Source organism: Drosophila willistoni, assembly GCF_018902025.1.
Source record: "Drosophila willistoni isolate 14030-0811.24 chromosome 2L unlocalized genomic scaffold, UCI_dwil_1.1 Seg168, whole genome shotgun sequence".
Classification (NCBI taxonomy): domain Eukaryota; kingdom Metazoa; phylum Arthropoda; class Insecta; order Diptera; family Drosophilidae; genus Drosophila; species Drosophila willistoni.
Genome location: NW_025814047.1, coordinates 20,190,547 through 20,204,675, shown reverse-complemented (window position 1 = coordinate 20,204,675; position 14,129 = coordinate 20,190,547).

The window sequence follows — 14,129 nt, the reverse complement described above, 5'->3', positions numbered from 1 at the left end:
TGTTCAATTGCAATGTGAAACTGAAAATCTGTTTTTAGGTTATATTTTTGTTTTTTTTTTTTTGATAAAAGTGCCCGCGATATTCAAACTCAAGTTCTACCAACATATCTACAAAAAGAAGATTTGCAGCATGAGTCTAATAATATGGCAAGGGACTATATATATATTTTTCTAAGCTATTGTTATAAAATTGATATATTTCTTATTTTTGTATATCTGTTAATGATTATGCTAAATTTGATCAAGATCGGGTGGCTATATCATACAGCTCCCATAAAAACGATCTGTCAAAAACAGTGACTTTTATCAATAACTTTGTTACCTTCAAAGCGAATGTCATAAAAATAATTATATACTTATTGCTCCAGCCCAAGATTGTCGGCTGTGCTTTCGCGAACATCACACTTCTTAGACAAACCATTTTTCACGTTGACGTTCACAAAAGATAAGGAAAGATTCACAAAATGGTATATTAAAGTCGCCAAAATATTTGTAACCCCATAAAGTATATATATTCTTTGTTAGCATCAACAGCCGAGTCGAACTAGCCATGTCCGTCCGTATGAACACCTAGATCTCGAAGACTAAAAGCTAGACCCACCATTTGGTATGTAGACTCATTTAGTAAGTACAATGTACAGTGATCAATTTTTTTTTTTCAAATTTTTGCCACGCGCACATTCAACTCCGCAAATTAAATTTGTTTTTACTTTTTTTTTTGCGTTTTATATATTTGTTGAATCTACTCTTAACTTAAAGCCTAACAATAAGTTTGAGATATTTTTCTTAGTCTAGTGCTTAAGCTAAGTCCTGGGGATACTGTAGGCGTCTCTAATCACTTATTATTGGGATGATCTGTTATTTCCTTTAAGACGAGTTCTATTATTAGTTCGCGTGACGGAATTGGCAAGATCATTTGGATGTGCATCCAGTTTTGGAGAATACTTTCGTTGCTGAGTACCTATTTCAGATATTACGCTAGGTATATTTAGATCGTTTTGAATGTTAGGTTATTTTGGTACCAAAGAGCCCCCGTTGTCCAGATGGGCTTCAGAACGGAGTTGTATAGGAGGAATTTATACATCTTACAGCGAATTTTCTATTATAAAGGTAAGATTCCAAGTTTGTGGGTGTACTGTGGAACTTTTGCCGGACTTTGAACATCAGACCCTCCAGCCAAACTCTATCGAAAGCCTGGGCAACGTCGAGAAAGACAGCCGCACAGTATTCTTTTAGTTCGAATGCTGTTCGTATTTCGGATGTTATGCGATTGACTTGTTCAATTGTACCATGTTTTTCGCGGAAGCCGAACTGGTGTGAAGGGATTGTGTTCTCCGATGCCAGAAATGAGTTTAGTCGGATCTGCAGGACCTTCTCAAAAAGCTTCAAAAGACATGGCAGCAAACTGCCATGGCCTATAGGATGATGGCTGGGTTTTGTCCTTTCCCACTTTAGGAGTCATGATGATAGTGGACCTTTTCCACGCTCTTGGAAAGAAGCCAATTCTTGTTATAGCGTTGAACAGTTTGCAGATGTATTCTACGGCGATGATAGGGAGATCTAAGATCATTTTCGGTGTAATGAAGTCATGGCCAGGAGCTTTTTCGGCTTTGAATGGTTTTTAATAACTACAGAGAACCATCCTATTGTAGATCTGATTGCTCACTATCCGTTAATGTGCTTGAAGGGGGACAAACGAGTTTGATGTTGGGTTTGGCTGGAAAACCATTCTAAGATGTGTGGCAAACACGCATGCCCTCTCTTCGCCACTGCGCGGCCCATCCACCGGTTAGACTCGTTATCGGTGAAACTGTCTCTGTAGGGGCGCTTAAAGTTTGGTGGGCTTTCCACAGAGGATGTCACCAGGACAAAGCTGCCCACCTACCACCCGACCGCCCGAGGGTTGCAGCCGTATAACGCACGGCACAAATCGCGTCGACAAATACACAATAGAAAACACAGGCAAACAAGTAATACTATAGATATCTATAGGGAATAGAAGGTTATATTCAGAGATAAGACTAATCGGTAGTAATAATGTTTTAATTAAGGCCGGCAATGTCAGTCAGCCTTACGAAAGCACCTTGTTAGAGGTAACTCATTTGAACCAAGGAATGGTGAATGAACAAATGGTTCGATCGTAGAAACACCACAATAAGAAGACAGAATCCAATACAAAAATAAGATCTAACGATTTTCCATTAGAATTTAAGACAGGATTGACTTGGAATAAATATAAGCCTAGCAACATGGTAGATTCATCTATTGGGGACCATGCTAAAAAAGATAAAATCACCTAAAACTAGAAACTAACTAAAGAGGAGACAAACTAAATTGCCTATAAATGATTTAAGTAGACCACAATGTCTGATAATGGTGAAATATAGGAACAAGTAATAAAGCATTAAAAGATTTAAAATTTACTTTAACACCGACAAACTCAATCTCGTGGGTATTAGAAAATTGAATTATTTCAGATGATAAAGCAGCATCATCAGCTATCAGAACGCCACCGCTTATGCGAGAAATTCGGTCACGTCTGAATATAGAAAAGTTTCTGGAAAAAACCGATGCATCAGCAATATCAGGTTTTAGCCACGTCTCTGTAAAGGCTAGAATGTTATGTTCAAAAGAAAGACTATCTACATAGAGATTAGAAAGTTTAGATTTAAGTCCACTAACGTTCTGGTAACCCAGGTTAAGGGACGAAGCTAGTTTTTTGACACACCAGCAGATGCTGATGTGGCAGAAATAGTATCAGTTGTTGTTGTTGGCAGGCGAACCGGTTGCCGATTTTCCTTTTTTACAGTATATTCCTTAACAATTATATGTTTCGGCCAAAAATCTTCTCGACATATAATTATAAATATAGACGTAGTCGTACAACGCTTAGTACGAACAAGTGGCCCATATGACACCAGACCCGGCCCGTTACGAATGTCGCTAAGTAAAGTTAATGTTACAACCTCTACCCACTCCGGCCTAAGGGCATAGGCGTATTACATATATAAACATAAATTAAACTAATGAAATAGAAAATATTAAATATAATAAGATAATGGGTTACATATAAAAGGAAAACAGGATAGGTTAAAATAAAGATGATTACAACAAATAGCGAGGAAGGACAAGATCGCAGTTTTTATACCCGGAAGCTATGTTTCGGAACCGATAACGTGCCAAAGTCTGTTGTAGTCACTACATACTACACGAAAAGGTTCATGCAGAGAAAAGTTAGTTGTGCAAGTGGGAAGTATAAGCGGTTTGAAATTTCGGGTTTATTTATTTATTTATTTATTTACGACAACTAACACAGCAGTCGACGAAAAAGCTTAAGCTAAAGACAGATAGTAATTAAATAAAGAAGGTAGCTTAGCTTTATACACAACTAAACATCCCCGGCCCGGTGGAGGTGTTTTATTTGCACAAGGTGCCAGCTATGCCCCGATTCACAGCCAATGTGGCCAGGGATGAGTTGCAGCCAATCCAAGTCCAGAATATTTTCATTGGTTTCGCTGTAGATGATTAAAAAGTATAGCGCGAAGAGAAGTGACAGAAAGATGAGGAGAGATAAGGTGAGAAAGGTTGTTAAAAGATTGGCAAAGAACACGAAGAGGTTCGTGAAGAGAGTAGTTAGTCAGACATCTACTAAGGTGAATAGGAAAAAAGTTTCTGGTCCGACGTGAGGGAACACAAAAATACAGCGTATCTAGTAAATTGGTAGAAATGACTTCGCCGTTGACTAGTTTATGGAGAAAGAGAATGCCAAAAACAAGCCTACGGTTATAAAGTGAAGGAAGATTAATAAGAAGAAGTCTATCAGAATAAGAAGGTAGGCGAAGACCCGGGTCCCAATTTAGACCGCGTAGCGCAAACTTTAGGAATTGCTTCTGTACCGATTCAATACTACGCTGGTGAACATCATATTGCGGGTTCCACACTGGCGAGCAATATTCTAGAGTAGGGCGAACTAACGAAGTGTATAAAACCTTTGTTACATAGGGATCATCAAATTCTTTGGCCCAACGTTTAATGAAGCCGAGAAGGCAGCTTGCTCTGTTGACAATTGAAGAAATATGAACATTAAATGAAAGTTTAGGGTCAAACATAACGCCTAAGTCTTTGAATGATGGAACACAATCTAACAGAACAGACTTAATAGAGTAATGAGCTAGGAGCGGAGACAAACGACTGAAAGTCATAAAAGAACACTTAGAGGCATTAAGGTGTAATTTATTAACGTGGCACCAATCACAGAACGCATCGAGATCTGATTGCAAGTACTGTTGGAAAGAAGGATCATTATAGGAATAACAAATCTTGACGTCATCCGCAAACATGAGCACGCGTGAATGCGCCAAGGCCAAAGGCAAATCATTTATAAACAATGTAAATAATAGTGGGCCCAGATGACTGCCTTGGGGTACACCTGACGTAACTCGAACAGTTTTAGATATCGAGGAACGAAAAGACACCTTTTGGGTTCTACCAATAAGATACGACTTTAACCAACCCAATAATTTTGGTGAAAAACCCATGATGTTAAGTTTCGCGAGAAGCAAAGAATGATCAACCGTATCAAAAGCCTTACTGAAGTCAGTATAAATAACATCAGTTTGACACTTTTTACGGAAGCCATGGTGTACAAGGGTAGTCAATTCTAAAAGGTTGGTAAGCGACGAACGACCTTTCATGAAACCATGCTGACAAGGAGAAATAGTGGATCTGGATAGATGTTGAAGAGAAGACGTAATAATTTTCTCAAACAGTTTAGGTATTGCCGAAAGTTTGGCAATGCCACGGTAGTTGGAAACATCCGATTTGCTACCCTTTTTAAAAAGCGGAATAATAAATGACTCCTTCCAAATATCAGGAAATCTACAAGTCTCACTCGATATAAAGAATAACCGAGCTAAAGGCTTAGATAGGGAAATAGAACACATTTTAAGGATGCAACTAGGTATATCATCAGGCCCGGGAACGAAGGAAGACTTCATAGATGACAAGCTAGAGAGAATACAGTCTTCAGTAATACTGGGAAAAAACATACAATTTAAATGTGGGATTGAAAAGGGATAGGGTGTGGGATCCGAAACAGTAGTAGAATATGTCGACTGAAAAAATTTAGCAAACAGATCTGCAATATCTAAATCATTATTAGCAGACTGGTCGTTAAGTCTGAAGGTGGAAGGTAGGACATTAGAGCGTCTTTTGGAATTGACAAAGTTGTAAAATCTTTTGGGGTTATTATAAAATTCAGCCTTACAGCGAACGAGATAATTGTTGTAGCATTGAGTATTTAAGAGACAAAATTGAGATTTGGCTATACAATAATTTGCATAGTCAAGTCGCGAACCAGTTTTTTTAAATCTTTTAAAATATCTCGATTTAATGTTACGAAGATTAGAGAGCCTACGTGTGAACCAGACTGGCGAGCTGGAGACGGTAGAGACATTCTTCTAGATGGAACAGAAATGTTAATTTGGCTCAACAGCTCGGAAGAGTCTATCTCACCATCCAAAAGTTTGTAGGAAGGTTAATTAACTGAAGTCGACTAGAATAAGATGGAAGTTGTACAGTTGGATCCCAGCGCAAATCACGAAAGGCAAAGAGTAAAAGCTGTTTTTGTACAGACTCTAATTTGTTTTGATAAAACTCATATTGAGGAGACCAAACACAAGATCCATACTCCAATATGGGGCGGACTAAAGAAGTAAAAAGTATTTTGGTAGTATATGGATCCTTCAACTCCTTCGACCAGCGCTTTATAAAGCCAAGAACACTCTTAGCCCTACTAACAGTAGTCGATATATGCTGATTAAAACTAAGTTTGTGGTCGATTAAGATCGCCAAATCTTTTACAACCAAGGAAGTATTATTAATTCTTTCTAACGGGAAATTATTTAAAAAATAACTCGTTAATTGGGCAGAACCTCTATAAAAAGACATGACTTTGCACTTAGAACAGTTTAGAGATAACAAGTTAGTCCTACACCACCCCTGAAAAGCATTCAGGTCAGCTTGCAAGGTATGACATTAGAGAGAGTCTACGATGCGATTAGCGATTTTTACATCATCGGAATACATAAGAACTCTGGAATTTAAAAGAGGTGGGGAGATCATTAATAAAAATGGTGAATAGTAATGGGCCAAGGTGACTGCCCTGTGGGACTCCCGATTCAACACAAATGATCTTAGAAAGAGAGGACCTAAAAAGAATCCTCTGCCTCCTATTACTTAGATATTGTGAAATCCAAGCAAGCAGAGCTTGCTCAGCTTATGTAATAGTAAGGCATCGAAAGCCTTACTGAAATCTGTATATATAACATCAGTTTGCTTTTGTTTCTTAAAACCTTGGATAACAAAAGATGTAAACTGTAAAAGGTTAGTTGTGGTAGACCTATTCTTGACAAACCCATGCTGGTATGGCGAAAAAATAGATTTACATAAATGCTGTATTTGAGACGTCACGTTTTCTCAAACAGTTGAGGTATCGCTGACAATTTAGAAATTCCTCTGTAATTAGTGACGTCGGATTTATTGCCACATTTGTGAAGAGATAAAATAAACGAATCCTTCCATATAGTTGGAAACTCGGACAGTGTAACGGACAACTCAAAAAGCTTAAGTAAAGACGAGCACAATGAGTCCGAACAGAACCTCAGGACACATGCGGGAATACCGTCTGGGCCCGGTGAGTATACCGGCTTAATCGTCATTAGTTCCTTAACTACCGAACTTTCCGTTTTAATAGGATTAAGAATGCAGTTGGACTTCGTTATAGGATATGGATATATTTGACTAGAGTTGTACTTAGTGGATATGTACGTAGTCGAGAAGAAGTTAGCAAATAAATTAGAAATAGATTGATGAGAAGAGGCCGACACATTATTAAAAACTGCAAACGATGGAAGGGAGATAAAATTTCGCTTTGAGTTAACGAAACTATAGAACTCTTTAGGATTTTCGGAGAATTGCATCTTGCAACGTTGTAAGTAATTATTATAGCATTTAGAATTAGAAACAATAAAATTCGATTTAGCGATTCGATTTAACGAGACAGATCCGATGATAGACCCGTGACTTTATATTTTTTGTAATACCTAGACTTAAGATTCTTCGGTTTTGACAGCCCCCGCGTAAACCATGCTGATTTTTGCGTCACCACAGGAGACACTAGGGGTACACAGTCATTAAAGATTGAGTCGAAGATATTGGCAGAAACACTAATTTTAAAAAACGAAATGTCCCGAGAATAAGAAAATTTAAATTTTTCCACCGCAATATTCGAGACGTTAACTTTCTTCCGAATATGGGCTATTACATCATCAGATGTGACAACAGCGACTAGCCTAGAAACAAATATACCAATGTTTCTTTAGTGGTAGGCCAACGAGATGCCGCGGTCCCGAAGCGTCAACCGCAACAGCAACGTTGCACGACTCACCTATCGCACCAGTCAACTTGTTCACGGGGCCCAAGTGATACCGGTGATTCCTTACTAATCGCATTCAGCACCGGGCTCTTAAACGATATCAATTGCTGTACATTAGGAGTGGGCGGTGCATGAGACCGGTCGTGGACGATAAGAGACGCTGGAGGATCTACAGATAAAGAAAAACCCCAAGTACTGGTCCTTTTACGTTTTGGACACTTATTCATAAGCGATAAGCTTCTAAGCTTTAAAAAGGCTTTTCTGCTCTCTGACGTGACGGTCATGTTTTCTCAAAGCTCGGCTTATAACTGTTCTTGCACTCTCTCTTGTGCTGTGCACTCTAGCTGTCTCTTTGTTTTATTTGTAATTATTGATTTTTTATCGATAATTATCTTTGTGCTGTGTATTTAAATTTTTCTATATATTCTTATATATATATATAAACATTTTTTTTTGTGCCTTTTGTTTCTTTTGGCTTTTCAATAGCTTGTTGTCTACCTACTTGCAAGCATTCTGATCGGTTTGATGATCTACTACTGATAGAGCAATATCTTGTTGGCTCTGCGATAATCTAATTCACTTAAAATGTGCTGGCTTGAACGGCCGCGACTAAGACAAATTTTTTGGTTTGCATTTGTATAAGCCTGAGCTTGGCTTAATGCGCTGGACTTGCCCATCTTGCGCCAGCCAGCAGCTCGGTTTTAGCCGCATGTAAAGGGATCTTCGTTTAAAGTTTCTTTCTTTAAGCAAACTGGCCAAACAGCTGTCTAATGAGTGTGACTCAAGCATACATTTAGTCAGTCAGTCATCTGGGCCCACTGCTATTTACTCTGTTTATTAATGATTCGCCCTTGGCCTTGGCTCATTCACGCGTACTCTTGTTTGCGGATGACGTCAAGATTTGTTATTTCTTTAATGATCCTTCTTTCCAACAGTACTTGCAATCAGATCTCGATGCGTGCTGTGATTGGTGCCACGTTAATAAATTACATCTTAATGCCTCAAAGTGTTTTTTTATGACATTCAGTCGTTTGTCTCCGTTCCTAGCACATTACTCTATTAAGTCTGTTCTGTTAGATTGTGTACCATCATTCAAAGAATTAGGCTTTATGTTTGACCCAAAACTTTCATTTAATTTTCACATCTCTTCAATTGTCAATAGAGCATGCAGTCTTCTTGGCTTTACTTTGTTCCTATTCACCTTAGTAGATGTCTTACTAACTACTCTCCTCACGAACCTTTTTGTGTTCTTTGCCTATCTTTTAACAACCTTTCTCACCTTATCTCTCCTCATCTTTCTGTCACTTCTCTTCGCGCTATACTTTTCAATCATCTACAACGAAACCGCTGAATATGTTTTGGACTTGGCTTTCTTGCAACTCATTTCTGACCACACTGGCTGTGAATCGGGGCATAGCTGGCACCTTGTGCAAATAAAACACCTCCACCGGGTCGGGTATGTTTGGTTGTGTATAAAGCTAAGCTACCTTCTTTAATTAATTTGTTATCTGTATTTTAGCTTAAGCTTTTTCGTCGACTGCTGGTTAGTTGACGTAAATAAATAATAAATAAATAAATAAATAAATAAATAATTAAATAAATAAATAAACTGAGTCTCCACCGCAGTAAACTCCGCTTGGAGTTTGTCAAAACCTGCCCTCAAAGTGTCAAAATTATCTCTAGTTCGTCACACAACGAACAATGAATATAATCATGGGAGTCAACCGCATGAATGGTAACTATGCAATAATTTATAGATTATTATTATTATAGACAACCATTTTATAAAAAGTTTATTTTAATTTAAAAAATGAATAAATAAAATTTTAAAGATCACTAAATTCCTATTCAGAAATTGAAAAGCGTGGTGGGCATCAATGTAGTTTTGCCGCAGCTGCTTTGGACACTTGTAGCAGTTGCTTGTAGGTGCTGTGTTTCAAATCTGTTGAGGAACGAGTGTTTTATATGGTTCTTGATTAGGATACCCGACCCGCCTTGAGCTTTGCCGTCTGTATGGTTTGTTGCGTAGAAGGTATATTTTGTATTTCAAACTTATTTTTTGTTGGTAAATGTGTTTCCGATATCAACATGACGTCGATTTCAGTTGAATCTAGGAATAGTAGCAGTTCGGTTTTGTGCTTGGAGATCATCAATAAGCTTCTGGATAAGCAGATTTTGATTCCGCATCAGGTCCTGCATGCACTTTAGCACGAACGTCATAAAAGTGGTCATATTTTGATAGGGCCTCTAAACCACTTGGAGTTTGCTGGCCAGGTTCTAGTGCGCTATCTGGATTCTGTAGATAGTGATGCGATGGGGGCTCCGTGTGTCCAGTTCGGAGCACGCTAGCAAAGGATACACTAGAGCTGGTGTTAGCATGCATGTTAGATCTAACAGCCTTGGTGTAGTTTTGGAGGCATTAAAGGTGATTTTTGGTCCAGCTGGGGTTTGCGCCCGTTGATGTGTGATTTAAGATCCTTAAAGACAGGATATCCTCAGTAGTTGGCCGTAGGGTTTCCTCCATAGTTACTACATAGTATTAGTGCGACGATATTTCTGTCCTTTTTTAAAGATTGCAAATGTTTGACGTGAGGTTGTATTCATGGCAGATTTTACAATGAGGTGGTTCATATTTTCAATGGGGCTCCTCTACGGTGATTCTTCTGTGCAATAGGAGCTGAATGTTGTAGATAGGCTGCATCTGGTTGGACCTCGATTTTGAAAAGCGGCTGTGCGACTTTGGTTCCATTAATGATATTGACAATGATATTTGCAGTTGCAAACCCTTTCCCGGCCAGCGCGTCTGATATTTCTGGAGTTATAACCGATGACTCAATCCCCTTTAATACAAACTGAAGTCCTTTAATGCTTTTTAGTTGGTAGGTGTAAAAGTTGAAATTAGCATAACGGTGGTACTTTTCAATGGTGCGGAAATTGTCTTCAGTTTGGGTTTGACCTTTTATTTCTTTTATGTTTCCCCTATTGAGAGGGGTTACAACAAAGTTATTTGCCTCTACTGTATTTACTAGTTTCAAAACCAGGGCTGTGCAGTTCGCTCCACGGATGTATAAAAGGGGTGGTTTAGCCGATTTAATTTTTTCTACAGCGCCGGCTTGATCGTCTTGCTGATCGGCAAGAATTTTAAAACGATTTCCTCTTAGGGGTGCTACACAATCATTTTGTTAAGTTGTAGTATATCCATACCAAAAATCATTCAACACAAAGAGCTCAACTTGTAACACTTTGTTGCAAGTATAAACAATCAAATATATACGCAATAAAACATAAGTGTGCACATGAATATGTTTATGTGTACACATTAATATATTCACATAAACACACTCACATAAATATACAGCTAAACATGTTCATATATGTATGTACAATTATATATGCTCATACATATATTCACATAAGCAACAATGCACAGGCGTAACATGAGCTACAGCCAGGCCAGCGTGTGAACGCTGACCATGCACTTTGATGCAAGCGCCCCAAATAATATGTATGTATGTACTGACACTCTCCCTCTCTTTTGTAGCTGTCGCCTAAGTCGCAGCATAAGAATATCTGTGTAACAATAGGTTAAGCAAAAGAATATTTTTGGAATAAAAATCAATCTGAATATTACCACCAACCAACACTGAAGTGTTCGTTTTTAAATAATTCAATCTAAGTGGAACCCGGTCATTACATGGCGACCGTGACAATAGGCCAAGGCCGAGTTACCAGACGGAACCCGATCGTAAGAGAAAACATAATTGAGGTGTTTAGAAGTGAACACAGCCACTCCCCTCAAAGCTCGCTAACTCTAGTGCAAATAAGAACTATATACTCAGAACAAACTCGTTCTTCAGTTTGTTCCCAGTAATAGGAGATACAAGAATACAAATGTGCTTCTTATTTAGTGTACCAAATATATGCTGCTACACAAATGCAGCAGGTGCTTTCCATTTCTACTTGATAAAATAAAAAAAAAAGAGGAATTTAAAAAAAAAAACATCAAATAAATACAAAATAATCAAGAAAAAAAAGAACACACACACGCATACACACAAAAATATAAATTAACAATTTGATTAGCACCGAACCGTCACATCCAGAGGACTTGGATTTCCTGACGGCTGTACCGTACAAAGGGACGCACCCCTCCTCGAAGAGGTATTAGAGGTGTGTCCAAACGAGGGACCACGCCCACTCACTATAGCTGAGTACCGGGCTCGCCACGAGAAACAAAAAGAAGACCCCAAAAAGAAGTCAAGAGGAGGAAAATACGCCAGGCTAAGACGTGAGAGGAAGCTCCTCCAGGACCTCCTCCACACAGGACTTGACGACAAGGACCGGCAGCACTACACAGAGTGCTTAATGAACAACACGGCCCAACTTCGCCAAAGAGCGAAGACACGCGATGAGTAAATAATTCTCTTGCCTCTACTTATAATTGAAATTTCATTTAAATATTAAGATAATACAAACATGTACGAGTTTGCACTTGTTGCACAGTACAACTACTAACCAACCATTGATAGGCTATTACTAAAAAAACACGCGTAGGCATAGATTTAATTAAACCATTGTGCAAGTTGTAAGCCTACGCATGTCTACTCTTCTATCTTTCCACGTCTCTGGCTCACTGTGCGAAACACAGTTGAGATAATTTTTCTCTCTTTTGAATTATATTAAAACAAAAAAAAAAATTATGTAACAATCGAATCCATAAAAGACTTTTTTTTCTATCAAACAAATAGAAAACAGGTCTAAACGACCAAGAAAAACAAAATTTTTTGCTAGAAAGATGGGTTCTCAAGAATCCAAAATAGACCACCCAACGGCTAATGTCGTTAACAGCGTTAAAATAGTAGATCACAAGGAAAATTTAGAAGAAATAGGCATATTGTTGTTAGCTATCCTAATATTAGTAGCCTTAAATCTGGCTTTGAAATTATATGCAATGCATAATAAAATAATTAAGAAAAAATATTAGAGTAGAGCAGATGGCCTAAATACAGTGTAAAAATGGGTCGAGTAGACCTTAAATATTTGAACAAATACGTTCCATTCTTAGACTTCCTCTTTAACAGATTTGAAACCAATCCAAAATATAAAGAAATCAAATACGGGATTGTGAATAATAGAAAATTTAAATCAGGAATAGCCCACTTGATAGAAAGATCCATAATAGAAGCGTACAACCGCCTAAAAAACAAAATTCTACCCACCTGGATACATAAACTATTCAAACAACCCATGGACACAATTAATCTCTCAGGGAATTAAAAAGAAAAAAAAAAAAAGAGAGTGTACATTTTCTTAACAAAATATGATTAATTGGGATGATATAATAAGAGAAGCTAGAATACATGCGCAAGAATTAAATAAATCGTGTAAGTGCCTCTCGCAGAATAGGGAAACATCCCAAAGTACAATAGAGAAACACTCGAAAATAATAATAGAGAGCCTGGAAAATATCAGTGCAGTGTTAATAGAACACTATAGTAAACTAACTGCGGGACGAAAAACGGCCGCAAATGCAATGCATATAATGACTGCAAACAAAAGGCAAAATCCGTATTAAAAAGATATAATATTGAATATAAACAAACAATTGATTTGGAAATTTCAATATCACTGGAAGACAAAACCCAGTAAACGGCTGAAGAAGAGACTGACCAAGAAGAACCATCAGTGAGTTTAGATAACACAAAAATAACTCCTAACTCATTTCGTCCAGAAACGCAATAAAATGACTCAAACAGTCACTGATTTTTTAAAGATGGCCTCAAACCTTATTCCACAGTTTGATGGCAGAAGAGAAAATCTTCAGAGCTTCATGGACGCATTGAATTTGATAAATTCACTAAAAGGCGACCATGAGGAAATAGCACTGTGCCTAATAAAAACAAAACTAAAAGGTCACACAAGAAATTTGATAACCTCTGAACAAACAATTAAAAAGAGATTATCAACAGTATAGCATCAAACGTAAAAACGGAATCAGTAGCGTCAATAACGGCAAAAATCAAAAACCTACCCCAGAGAAACAAAACAGCAAGTCAGTATGCCCAAGAGATTGAAAAGCTTACTGAATCTCTGGAAGGTGCCTTTATACACGACGGCACAACTGTCGAACTAAAAAGTATACACTTTCAGTCGCTACAGAGGCAAAGTACGTAACGTACTAAAAGCAGGTATTTTCCGTGACATGAACGAACTGACAACAAAGTTTGTAGACAGTAGTACAGCAGAAACAGGACAGGCGAACCCTGTCATGCACTACCGCCAATACAATAGAAATGGACAAAATAACTACCGAGGTAGAGGTAATTACCAAAATAACGGTTATAGGAATAATAATAATACCGGTGGATATCGTGGTAACTCCCGGTACAACAACCGAGGAAGAAATAATTCCAACCGTAACAGCTCGAACCGAGGTAATTCCAACCGAGGTAGCTCTAACAACGGAATGTTGTTAATGTAATGTACGACTTACTCAAAGTAATTGGGAAAACCAATAGATCCCTGCAGATATTCAGAAGAAACTGTAAATGTATACACATTCAATCTTAGCCTAAGTATTTTCATCAAAGTTAAAAACGAAAATACATGCAACACTTATACCTTCTTGTTAGATACAGGTGCAGACGTATCAATAATAAAAGAAAAAACAGATCCTTTTGAACATATAGATACT